The following is a 12,343-nucleotide window of genomic DNA, read 5'->3' on the forward strand; positions in this document are numbered from 1 at the left end:
TCATCATTTTGAGATCTTTAGCAATTCTTCCGACATCACTGTCGCATTATTTTGAGGTTCGTAGCAACTCCTACTACATGACTGCTAGCATCACTTTGAGGTTGTTCGAAACGTTCACTCCATTACTGTTAGCATCATTTTGAGATCATTAGCAATTCTTCTAACATCACTGTTGCATCATTTTGAGATCTTAAGCAATTCTTCCGACATCATTGTCGCATTATTTTGAGGTTCGTAGCAACTCCTACTACATGACTGCTAGCATCACTTTGAGGTTGTTCGAAACGTTCACTCCATTACTGTTAGCATCATTTTGAGATCATTAGCAATTCTTCTAACATCACTGTCGCATCATTTTGAGATCTTTAGCAATTCTTCTGACATCACTGTCGCATTATTTTGAGGTTAGTAGCAACTCTTACTACATGACTGTCAGCATCACTTTGAGGTTGTTCGAAACACTTACTACATTACTGTAAGCATCACTGAGTTGATTAGCAACTATCACTACATTAGTGTTAGCATCATTTTGAGTTCATTAGCAATTCTTCCGACATCACTGTCGCAATATTTTGAGGTTCGTAGCAACTTTTACTACATTACTGTCGCATTATTTTGAGGTTCGTAGCAACTCTTCGTACATGACTGTCAGCATCACTTTGAGGTTATTCGAAACACATACTACATTACTGTAAGCATCACTGAGTTGATTAGCAACTATCACTACATTACTGTTAGCATCATCTTGAGTTCATTACCAATTCTTACTACATCACTGTCGCATCATTTTGAGATCATTAGCAATTCTTCTGACATCACTGTCACAATATTTTGAGGTTCGTAGCAACTCTTACTACATTATTGTTGCATTATTTTAAGGTTCGTAGCAACTCTTACTACATTACTGTCAGCATCACTTTAAGTTTATTAGCAACTATCACTACGTTACTTTTGCATCATTTTGAGTTGTTGAGCAATTCTCACGACATCACTGTAGCATTAAATTGAGTTCATCAGCAACTCTTACTACATGACTGTCAGTATCACTTTGAGGTTGTTCGAAACACTTACTACATTGCTGTAAGCATCACTGACTTGATTAGCAACTATCACTACATTACTGTTAGCATCATTTTAAGTTCATTAGCGATTCTTCCGACATCACTGTGGCAATATTTTGAGGTTCGTAGCAACTTTTACTACATTACTGTCGCATTATTTTGAGGTTCGTATTAACTCTTAGGACGTGACTGTCAGCATCACTTTGAGGTTATTTGAAACACTTACTACATTACTGTAAGCATCACTGAGTTGATTAGCAACTATCACTACATTACTGTTAGCATCATCTTGAGTTCATTAGCAATTCTTCCGACATCACTGTCGCAATATTTTGAGGTTCGTAGCAACTTTTACTACATTACTGTCGCATTATTTTGAGGTTCGTAGCAACGCTTACTACATTACTGTCAGCATCACTTTGAGTTGATTAGCAACTATCACTACATTACCGTTAGCATCATTTTGAGTTCATTCGCGATTCTTACTACATCACTGTCGCATCATTTTGAGATCATTAGCAATTCTTCCGACATCACTGTCGCATTATTTTGAGGTTCGTAGCAACTCTTACTACATTACTGTCAGCATCACTTTGAGTTTATTTGCAACTATCACTACATTACTGTTAGCATCATTTTGAGTTTATTACCAATTCTCACGACATCACTGTAGCATTAAATTGAGGTTAGTAGCAACTCTTACTACATGACTGTCAGCATCACTTTGAAGTTGTTCGAAACACTTACTACATTACTGTCAGCATCACTTTGAGTTCATTAGCAACTATCACTACATTACTGTTAGCATCATTATGAGGTTAGTTGCAACTCTTACCACATGACTGTCAGCATCACTTTGAGGTTGTTCCAAACACTTACTACATTACTGTAAACATCACTGAGTTAATTAGCAACTATCACTACATTACTGTTAGCATCATTTTGAGTTCATTAGCAATTCTTCCGACATCACTGTCGCAATATTTTGAGGTTCTTAGCAACACTTACTACATGACTGTCAGCATCACTTTGAGGTTATTCGAAACGTTCACTCCATTACTGTTAGCATCATTTTGAGTTCATTAGCAATTCTTACTAAATCACTTACGCATCATTTTGAGATCTTTTGAAATTCTTCTGACATCACTGTCGCATTATTTGAGGTTCGTAGCAACTCTTACTACATTACTGTCAGCATCACTTTGAGGTTGTTCGAAACACGTACTGCATTACTGTAAGCATCACCGAGTTTATTAGCAACTTTAAGTACATCACTGTTCGCGTCATTTTGACTTCATTCGCAATTCTTACGACATCACTGTCGCATCATTTTGAGATCATTAGCAATTCTTCCGACATCACAGTTGCATTATTTTGAGGTTCGTAGCAACTCTTACTACATTACTGTTGCATTATTTAAAGGTTCGTAGCAACTCTTACTACACGACTGTCGCATTATTTTGAGGTTCGTAGCAACTCTTACTACATTACTGTTGCATTATTTAAAGGTTCGTAGCAACTCTTACTACATTACTGTTGCATTATTTAAAGGTTCGTAGCAACTCTTACTACATTACTGTTAGCATCACTTTGAGTTTATTCGCAATTCTTACGACATCACTGTAGCATTAAATTGAGGTTAGTAGCAACTCTTACTTCATGACTGTCAGCATCACTTTGAGGTTGTTCGAAACTCTTACTACATTACTGTAAGCATCACTGAGTTTATTAGCAACTATAACTACATTACTATTAGCATCATTTTGAGTTCATTAGCAATTCTTCTGACATCACTGTCGCATTATTTTGAGGTTTGTACCAACTATTACTTCATTACTGTTGCATTATTTAAAGGTTCGTAGCAACTCTTACTACATTACTGTCAGCATCACTTTGAGTTTATTAGCAACTATCACTACATTAATGTTAGCATCATTTTGAGTTTATTAGCAATTCTTACGACATCACTGCAGCATTAAATTGAGGTTAGTAGCAACTCTTACTTCATGACTGTCAGCATCACTTTGAGGTTGTTCGAAACTCTTACTACATAACTGTAAGCATCACTGAGTTTATTACCAACTATCACTCCATTACTGTTAGCATCATTTTGAGTTCATTAGCAATTCTTCCGACATCACTGTCGCATCATTTTGAGATCATTAGCAATTCTTCTGACATTACTGTCGCATTATTTTGACGTTCGAAGCAACTCTTACTACATTACTGTTGCATTATTTAAATGTTTGTAGCAACTCTTACTACATTACTGTAAGCATCACTGAGGTTATTAGCAACTATCACTACATTACTGTTGGCATCATTTTGAGTTCATTAGCAATTCTTACTCCATCACTGTCGCATCATTTTGAGATCATTAGCAATGCTTCCAACATCACTGTCGCATTATTTTGAGGTTCGTAGCAACTTTTACTACATGACTGTCAGCATCACTTTGAGGTTATTAGAAACTTTCACTACATTACTGTTAGCATCACTTTGAGATCATTAGCAACTATCACTACATTACTCTTAGCATCATTTTGAGTTCATTAGCAATTCTTACTCCATCACTGTCGCATCATTTTGAGATCATTAGCAATGCTTCCAACATCACTGTCGCATTATTATGAGGTTCGTAGCAACTCTTACCACATGACTGTCAGCATCACTTTGAGGTTATTAGAAACTTTCACTACATTACTCAAATGGCGGACCAGTTTACTGTAACAGTGGTGGCACCATCCACTGCTGGCGCTCTCTTCAGTGCTTCTTGTTTCTGCCCTTTGTGTGTGAGCTCCTAGAGCAGCTGGTCCGCCCCCCCCCCTTTTCTTTTCTATTCCTCTAATTTATTTTTTGATTTTCTATTTTTGTAATTCATCATCGATCTCGGCTCACGGTCGCTACACTCTTGACCTCCTGTGAGCCTTGAAGAGAGAGAAGCCACCTTTGTGTTGGAGAAGAGCAGCTTAGTCCAGGCAGCCAGCAGCCTGAGACCAGAGGGTAGCCAATCAACGCGCTTCCCTTCTTCATCGAGCGAATCTCAGCGGGAGCCACGGTCGACGAGGTGGAGGCTTTGGAGGCCGTCCTCCCACCAGTTCGTTGGAGAGGCGTCGTACATCGATGGGAGAATCCAGCTGAGAACGTAAGCCGGTTACGTTGGTTTTCACCGATTCAGGCCTGGACTCCTGTCTCGCTGCCAAACTCCGCCTGACTCCGTAGAGCTGGTCAGCCTCCACTCAGTCCTCTTCATTTGGTTGGAGGTCACCATCGTTCATCCTACACACCTTTCCACCTGCCTCTTAGCCGTCTACTTGAAGCTCAGATAAATCCAGGCTAATTCATACCTGCTACTCAATATGGGCCTTAATTACTCTGCTGGAATTATCACTCTGTCTTAAGGGTTTTCTTAATTGTATTAAATCCTCTTTAATTTCCAAGAAGTCTTCCAACTCATTCATTCATGCAAGCCACTGATCCACAAGACCTCATTGATGAGCTTCAACCTGAGACTGATTGTTTCTCATTGGACGAGACACCCATTCAATGAGACTCATTGTCAGTCCATTGAAATCTACTGGTGTTCCTGGTGAGTTGATTTAACAACATGAGCTGACAGAATCTACGTTCAGGTAGGAACCACCACATCCAGGGGTCTGGACCTTTGAGCAGGCAGAGCCATCAAAGTAGCAGACTAAGCTAGCAGACATTAGCATTGAGAAGAAACTGATACCTGAGCCTACTTTTGGGTCTGGTTAAGTGATGACACAATAATATGACATCATTGTCAGACTGACGCCTGCTCAACACTGACCAAACGCCGCCCTATTGCATTGTGGGAAATTTCTGCTTGGCTCGCGTCCATCAAAACACACAAAGAAATTTCTCCAGAATCAGGATTGACAGTGGATACAATTGATTCCACACTCGTTTCGGGTGCAGGTGTGGAATTTCAGACACAGTCTGTGTTTGTGTTGTTCATTCAGTGATTTTTCTTACAATTCCCAATCAAAGCCCCACATTGCTAATGAACTCAAAATGATGCTAACAGTAATGTAGTGATAGTTGCTAATAAACTAAGTGATGCTGACAGTCATGTGGTTAGAGTTTCGATTAACCTCAAAGTGATGCTGACAGTAATGTAGTAAGAGTTGCTTCGAACCTCAAAGTAATGCGACAGTGATTTCAGAAGAATTGCTAATGATCTCAAAATGATGCGACAGTGATGTCGTAAGAATTGCTAATAAACTCAAAACGATGCAAACAGTAATGTAGTGATAGTTGCTAATAAACTCAATGATGCTGACAGTCATGTAGTAAGAGTTGCTAAAACCACAAAATAATGCGACTGTGATGTCGGAAGAATTGCTCATGATCTCAAAATGATGCGATGGTAATCTAGTAAGAGCTGCTAATAAATTCAAAATGATGCAAACAGTAATGTAGTGAAAGTTTCGAATAACCTAAAAATGATGCGGACAGTAATGTATTAAGAGTTGCTAATAACCTCAAAATAATGCGACAGTGATTTCAGAAGAATTTCTAATGAACTCAAAATGATGCTAACAGTAACGTAGTGATAGTTGCTAATAAACTCAGTGATACTTACAATAATGTAGGAAGAGTTTCAAACTCCCTCAAAATGATGCTGACAGTCATGTAGTAAGAGTTGCTACAAAACTCAAAATAATGCGACAGCGATGTCGGAAGAATTGCTAATAAACTCAAAATGATGCTGACGGAAATCTAGTTAGAGCTGCTAATGATCTCAAAATGATGCTACAGTGATGTTGTAAGAATTGCTAATGATATCAAAATGATGTGACGGTCATGTAGTAAGAATTGCTAATGAACTCAAAATAATGCCAACAGTAATGTAGCGATAGTTGCTAATAAACTCAGTGATGCTTACAGTAATGTTGTAAGTGTTTCGAACTACCTCAAAGTGATGCTGACAGTCATGTAGTAAGAGTTGCTACGAACCTCAAAATAATGCGACAGTGATGTCGGAAGAACTGCTAAGGAACTCAAAATGATGCTAACTGTAATGTAGTGAAAGTTTCGAATAACCTCAAAGTGATGCTGACAGTCATGCAATAAGAGTTGCTACGGAACCTCAAAATAATGCGACAGTGATGTCAGAAGAATTGCTAATGATCTCAAAATGATGCGACAGTGATGTAGTGAAAGTTTCGAATAACCTCAAAGTGATGCTGACAGTCACCTGGTTAGAGTTGCGAGTAACCTAAAAATGATGCTGACAGTAATGTAGTAAGAGTTGCTACGAACCTTTAAATAATGCAACAGTAATGAAGTAATAGTTGGTACAAACCTCAAAATAATGCGACAGTGATGTCAGAAGAATTGCTAATGAACTCAAAATGATGCTAATAGTAATGTAGTTATAGTTGCTAATAAACTCAGTGATGCTTACAGTAATGTAGTAAGAGTTTCGAACAACCTCAAAGTGATGCTGACAGTCATGTAGTAAGAGTTGCTAATAACCTCAAAATAATGCTACAGTGATGTCGGAAGAATTGTTAATGAACTCAAAGTGATCCTGACAGTCATGTAGTGATAGTTGCTAATAAACTCAGTGATGCTTACAGTAATGTAGTAAGTGTTTTGAACAACCTCAAAGTGAATCTGACAGTCATGTAGTAAGAGTTGCTACTAACCTCAAAATAATACTACGGTGATGTCGTAAGAATTGCTAATGATATCAACATGATGTGACAGTGATGTAGTAAGCATCACTTTGAGGTTATTCGAAAGTTTCACTCCATTACTGTTAGCATCATTTTGAGTTCATTAGCAATTCTTCCGACATCACTGTCGCAATATTTTGAGGTTCATAGCAACACTTACAACATGACTGTCAGCATCACTTTGAGGTTATTTCGAAACTTTCACTCCATTACTGTTAGCATCATTTTGAGTTCATTAGCAATTCTTTCTACATCACTGTCGCATCATTTTGTGATCATTAGCAATTCTTCCGACATCACTGTCGCATTATTTTGAGGTTCATAGCAACTGTTACTACATGACTGTCAGCATCACTTTGAGTTTATTCGAAACACTTACTACATTACTGTAAGCATCACTTAGTTGATTAGCAACTATCACTACATTACTGTTAGCATCATTTTGAGATCATCAGCAATTCTTCCGACATCACTGTCGCAGTATTTTGAGGTTCATAGCAACTTTTACTACATTACTGTCGCATTATTTTGAGGTTCGTAGCAACTATTAGTACATGACTGTCAGCATCACTTTGAGGTTGTTCGAAACACTTACTACATTACTGTTAGCATCACTGACTTGATTAGCAACTATCACTACATTACTGTTAGCATCATTTTGAGGTTAGAAGCAACTGTTACGACATGACTGACAGCATCACTTTTTGGTTTTTTCGAAACACTTACTACATTACTGTAAGCATCACTGAGTTAATTACCAACTATCACTACATCACTGTTAGCATCATTTTGAGTTCATTAGCAATTCTTCCGACATCACTGTCGCAATATTTTGAGGTTCGTAGCAACTCTTACTACATTATTATTGCATTATTATAAGGTTCGCAGCAACTCTTACTGCATTACTGTCAGCATCACTTTGAGTTTTTTAGCAACTATCACTACATAACTGTTAGCATCATTTTGAGTTGTTGAGCAATTCTCACGACATCACTGTAGCATTAAATTGAGTTCATTAGCAACTCTTACTAAATGAATTTCAGCATCACTTTGAGGTTGTTCGAAACTCTTACTACATTACTGTAAGCATCACTGAGTTTCTTAGCAACTATCACTACATTACTGTTAGCATCATCTTGAGTTCATTAGCAATTCTTCCGACATCACTGTCGCAATATTTTGAGGTTCGTAGCAACACTTACTACATGACTGTCAGCATCACTTTGAGGTTATTCGAAAGTTTCACTCCATTACTGTTAGCATCATCTTGAGTTCATTAGCAATTCTTCCAACATCACTGTCGCAATATTTTGAGGTTCGTAGCAACTTTTACTACATTACTGTCGCATTATTTTGAGTTTCGTAGCAACTCTTAGTACATGACTGTCAGCATCACTTTGAGGTTATTCGAAAGTTTCACTCCATTACTGTTAGCATCATCTTGAGTACATTAGCAATTCTTCCGACATCACTGTCGCAATATTTTGAGGTTCGTAGCAACTTTTACTATATTACTGTCGCATTATTTTGAGGTTCGTAGCAACTCTTAGTACATGACTGTCAGCATCACTTTGAGGTTATTCGAAAGTTTCACTCCATTACTGTTAGCATCATCTTGAGTTGATTAGCAATTCTTACTACATCACTGTCGCAATATTTTGAGGTTCGTAGCAACTTTTACTACATTACTGTCGCATTATTTTGAGGTTCGTAGCAACTCTTCGTACATGACTGTCAGCATCACTTTGAGGTTATTGGAAACGTTCACTCCATTACTGTTAGCATCATTTTGAGATCATTACCAATTCTTCTGACATCACTGTTGCATCATTTTGAGATCTTTAGCAATTCTTCTGACATCACTGTCGCATTATTTTGAGGTTCGTAGCAACGCTTACTACATGACTGTCAGCATCACTTTTAGGTTGTTCGAAACACTTACTACATTACTTTAAGCATCACTGACTTGATTAGCAACTATCACTACATTACTGTTAGCATCATTTCAAGTTCATGAGCAATTCTTCCGACATCACTGTCGCAATATTTTGAGGTTCGTAGCAACTCTTCGTACATGACTGTCAGCATCACTTTGAGGTTATTCGAAACACTTACTACATTACTGTAAGCATCACTGACTTGATGAGCAACTATCACTACATTACTGTTAGCATCATTTCAAGTTCATGAGCAATTCTTCCGACATCACTGTCGCATTATTTTGAGGTTCGTAGCAACTCTTCGTACATGACTGTCAGCATCACTTTGAGGTTATTCGAAACACTTACTACATTACTGTAAGCATCACTGAGTTGATTCGCAACTATCACTACATTACTGTTAGCATCATTTTGAGTTCATTAGCAATTCTTCCGACATCACGATCGCAATATTTTGAGGTTCGTAGCAACTTTTACTTCATGACTGTCGCATTATTTTGAGATTTGTAGCAACACTTACGACATGACTGTCAGCATCACTTTGAAGTTATTCGAAAGTTTCACTCCATTACTGTTAGCATCATTTTGAGTTCATTAGCGATTCTTACTACATCACTGTCGCATCATTTTGAGATCATTAGCAATTCTTCTGACATCACTGTCGCATTAATTGCAGGTTCGTAGCAACTGTTACTACATGACTGTCAGCATCACTTTGAGGTTATTCCAAACACTTACTACATTACTGCTAGCATCACTGAGTTAATTAGCAACTATCACTACATTACTTTTAGCATCTTTTTGAGTTCATTAGCAATTCTTCAGACATCACTGTCGCAATATTTTGAGGTTCGTAGCAACTTTTACTACATTACTGTCGCATTATTTTGAGGTTCGTAGCAACTAATAGTACATGACTGTCAGCATCACTTTGAGGTTTTTCGAAACGTTCACTCCATTACTGTTAGCATCATTTTGAGATCATTAGCAATTCTTCTGACATCACTGTCGCATTATTTTGAGGTTCGTAGCAACTCTTACTACATTATTGTTGCATTATTTTAAGCTTCATAGCAACTCTTACTACATTACTGTTAGCATCACTTTGAGTTCATTAGCAATTCTTCCTACAACACTGTCGCATCATTTTGAGTTCATTAGCAAATATTCCGACATCACTGTCGCAATATTTTGAGGTTCGTAGCAACTCTTACTACATTATTATTGCATTATTTTAAGGTTCGCAGCAACTCTTACTACATTACTGTCAGCATCACTTTGAGTTTTTTAGCAACTATCACTACATAACTGTTAGCATCATTTTGAGTTCTTGAGCAATTCTCACGACATCACTGTAGCATTAAATTGAGTTCATTAGCAACTCTTACTAAATGACTTTCAGCATCACTTTAAGGTTGTTCGAAACTCTTACTACATTACTGTAAGCATCCCTGAGTTTCTTTGCAACTATCACTACATTACTGTTTGCATCATCTTGAGTTCATTAGGATTTCTTCCGACATCACTGTCGCAATATTTTGAGGTTCGTAGCAACTTTTACTACATTACTGTCGCATTATTTTGAGGTTCGTAGCAACACTTACTACATGACTGTCAGCATCACTTTGAGGTTATTCGAAAGTTTCACTCCATTACTGTTAGCATCATCTTGAGTTCATTCGCAATTCTTCCGACATCACTGTTGCATCATTTTGAGATCTTTAGCAATTCTTCTGACATCACTGTCGCATTATTTTGAGGTTCGTAGCAACTCTGACTACATGACTGTCAGCATCACTTTGAGGTTGTTCGAAACACTTACTACATTACTGTAAGCATCACTGACTTGATTAGCAACTATCACTACATTACTGTTAGCATCATTTTAAGTTCATTAGCAATTCTTACTACATCACTGTCGCAATATTTTGAGGTTCGTAGCAACTTTTACTAAATTACTGTCGCATTATTTTGCGGTTCGTAGCAACTCTTACTACATTATTGTTGCATTATTTTTAGCTTCATAGCAACTCTTACTACATTACTGTTTGCATCACTTTGAGTTCATTAGCAATTCTTCCTACAACACTGTCGCATCATTTTGAGTTCATTAGCAATTCTTCCGACATCACTGTCGCAATATTTTGAGGTTCGTAGCAACTCTTACTACATTATTATTGCATTATTTTAAGGTTCGCAGCAACTCTTACTACATTACTGTCAGCATCACTTTTAGTTTTTTAGCAACTATCACTACATAACTGTTAGCATCATTTTGAGTTGTTGAGCAATTCTCACGACATCACTGTAGCATTAAATTGAGTTCATTAGCAACTCTTACTAAATGACTTTCAGCATCACTTTAAGGTTGTTCGAAACTCTTAGTACATTACTGTAAGCATCACTGAGTTTCTAAGCAACTATCACTACATTACTGTTTGCATCATCTTGAGTTCATTAGGATTTCTTCCGACATCACTGTCGCAATATTTTGAGGTTCGTAGCAACTTTTACTACATTACTGTCGCATTATTTTGAGGTTCGTAGCAACACTTACTACATGACTGTCAGCATCACTTTGAGGTTATTCGAAAGTTTCACTCCATTACTGTTAGCATCATCTTGAGTTCATTAGCAATTCTTCCGACATCACTGTCGCAGTATTTTGAGGTTCGTAGCAACTCTTACTACATGACTGTCAGCATCACTTTGAGGTTGTTCGAAACACTTACTACATTACTGTAAGCATCACTGACTTGATTAGCAACTATCACTACATTACTGTTAGCATCATTTCAAGTTCATGAGCAATTCTTCCGACATCACTGTCGCAATATTTTGAGGTTCGTAGCAACTTTTACGACATTACTGTCGCATTATTTGGAGGTTCGTAGCAACTCTTAGTACATGACTGTCAGCATCACTTTGAGGTTATTCGAAACACTTACTACATTACTGTAAGCATCACTGAGTTGATTAGCAACTATCACTACATTACTGTTAGCATCATTTTGACTTCATTAGCAATTCTTCCGACATCACTATCGCAATATTTTGAGGTTCGTAGCAACTTTTACGACATTACTGTCGCATTATTTTGAGGTTCGTAGCAACACTTACTACATGACTGTCAGCATCACTTTGAGGTTATTCGAAAGTTTCACTCCATTACTGTTTGCATCATTTTGAGTTCATTAGCAATTCTTCCGACATCACTGTCGCAATATTTTGAGGTTCGTAGCAACTCTTACTACATTATTGTTGCATTATTTTAAGCTTCATAGCAACTCTTACTACATGACTGTTAGCATCACTTTGAGTTTATTAGCAACTATCACTACATAACTGTTAGCATCATTTTGAGTTGTTGAGCAATTCTCACGACATCACTGTAGCATTAAATTGAGTTCATTAGCAACTCTTACTAAATGACTTTCAGCATCACTTTGAGGTTGTTCGAAACTCTTACTACATTACTGTAAGCATCACTGAGTTTCTTAGCAACTATCACTACATTACTGTTAGCATCATCTTGAGTTCATTAGCAATTCTTCCGACATCACTGTCGCAATATTTTGAGGTTCGTAGCAACTTTTACTACGTTACTGTCGCATTATTTTGAGGTTCGTAGCAA

The sequence above is a fragment of the Aulostomus chinensis genome, chromosome 1 (genome assembly GCF_037954235.1).
Source record: "Aulostomus chinensis isolate RoL2024-O1b breed Wild chromosome 1, RoL_Achi_v1.0, whole genome shotgun sequence".
NCBI lineage: Eukaryota > Metazoa > Chordata > Actinopteri > Syngnathiformes > Aulostomidae > Aulostomus > Aulostomus chinensis.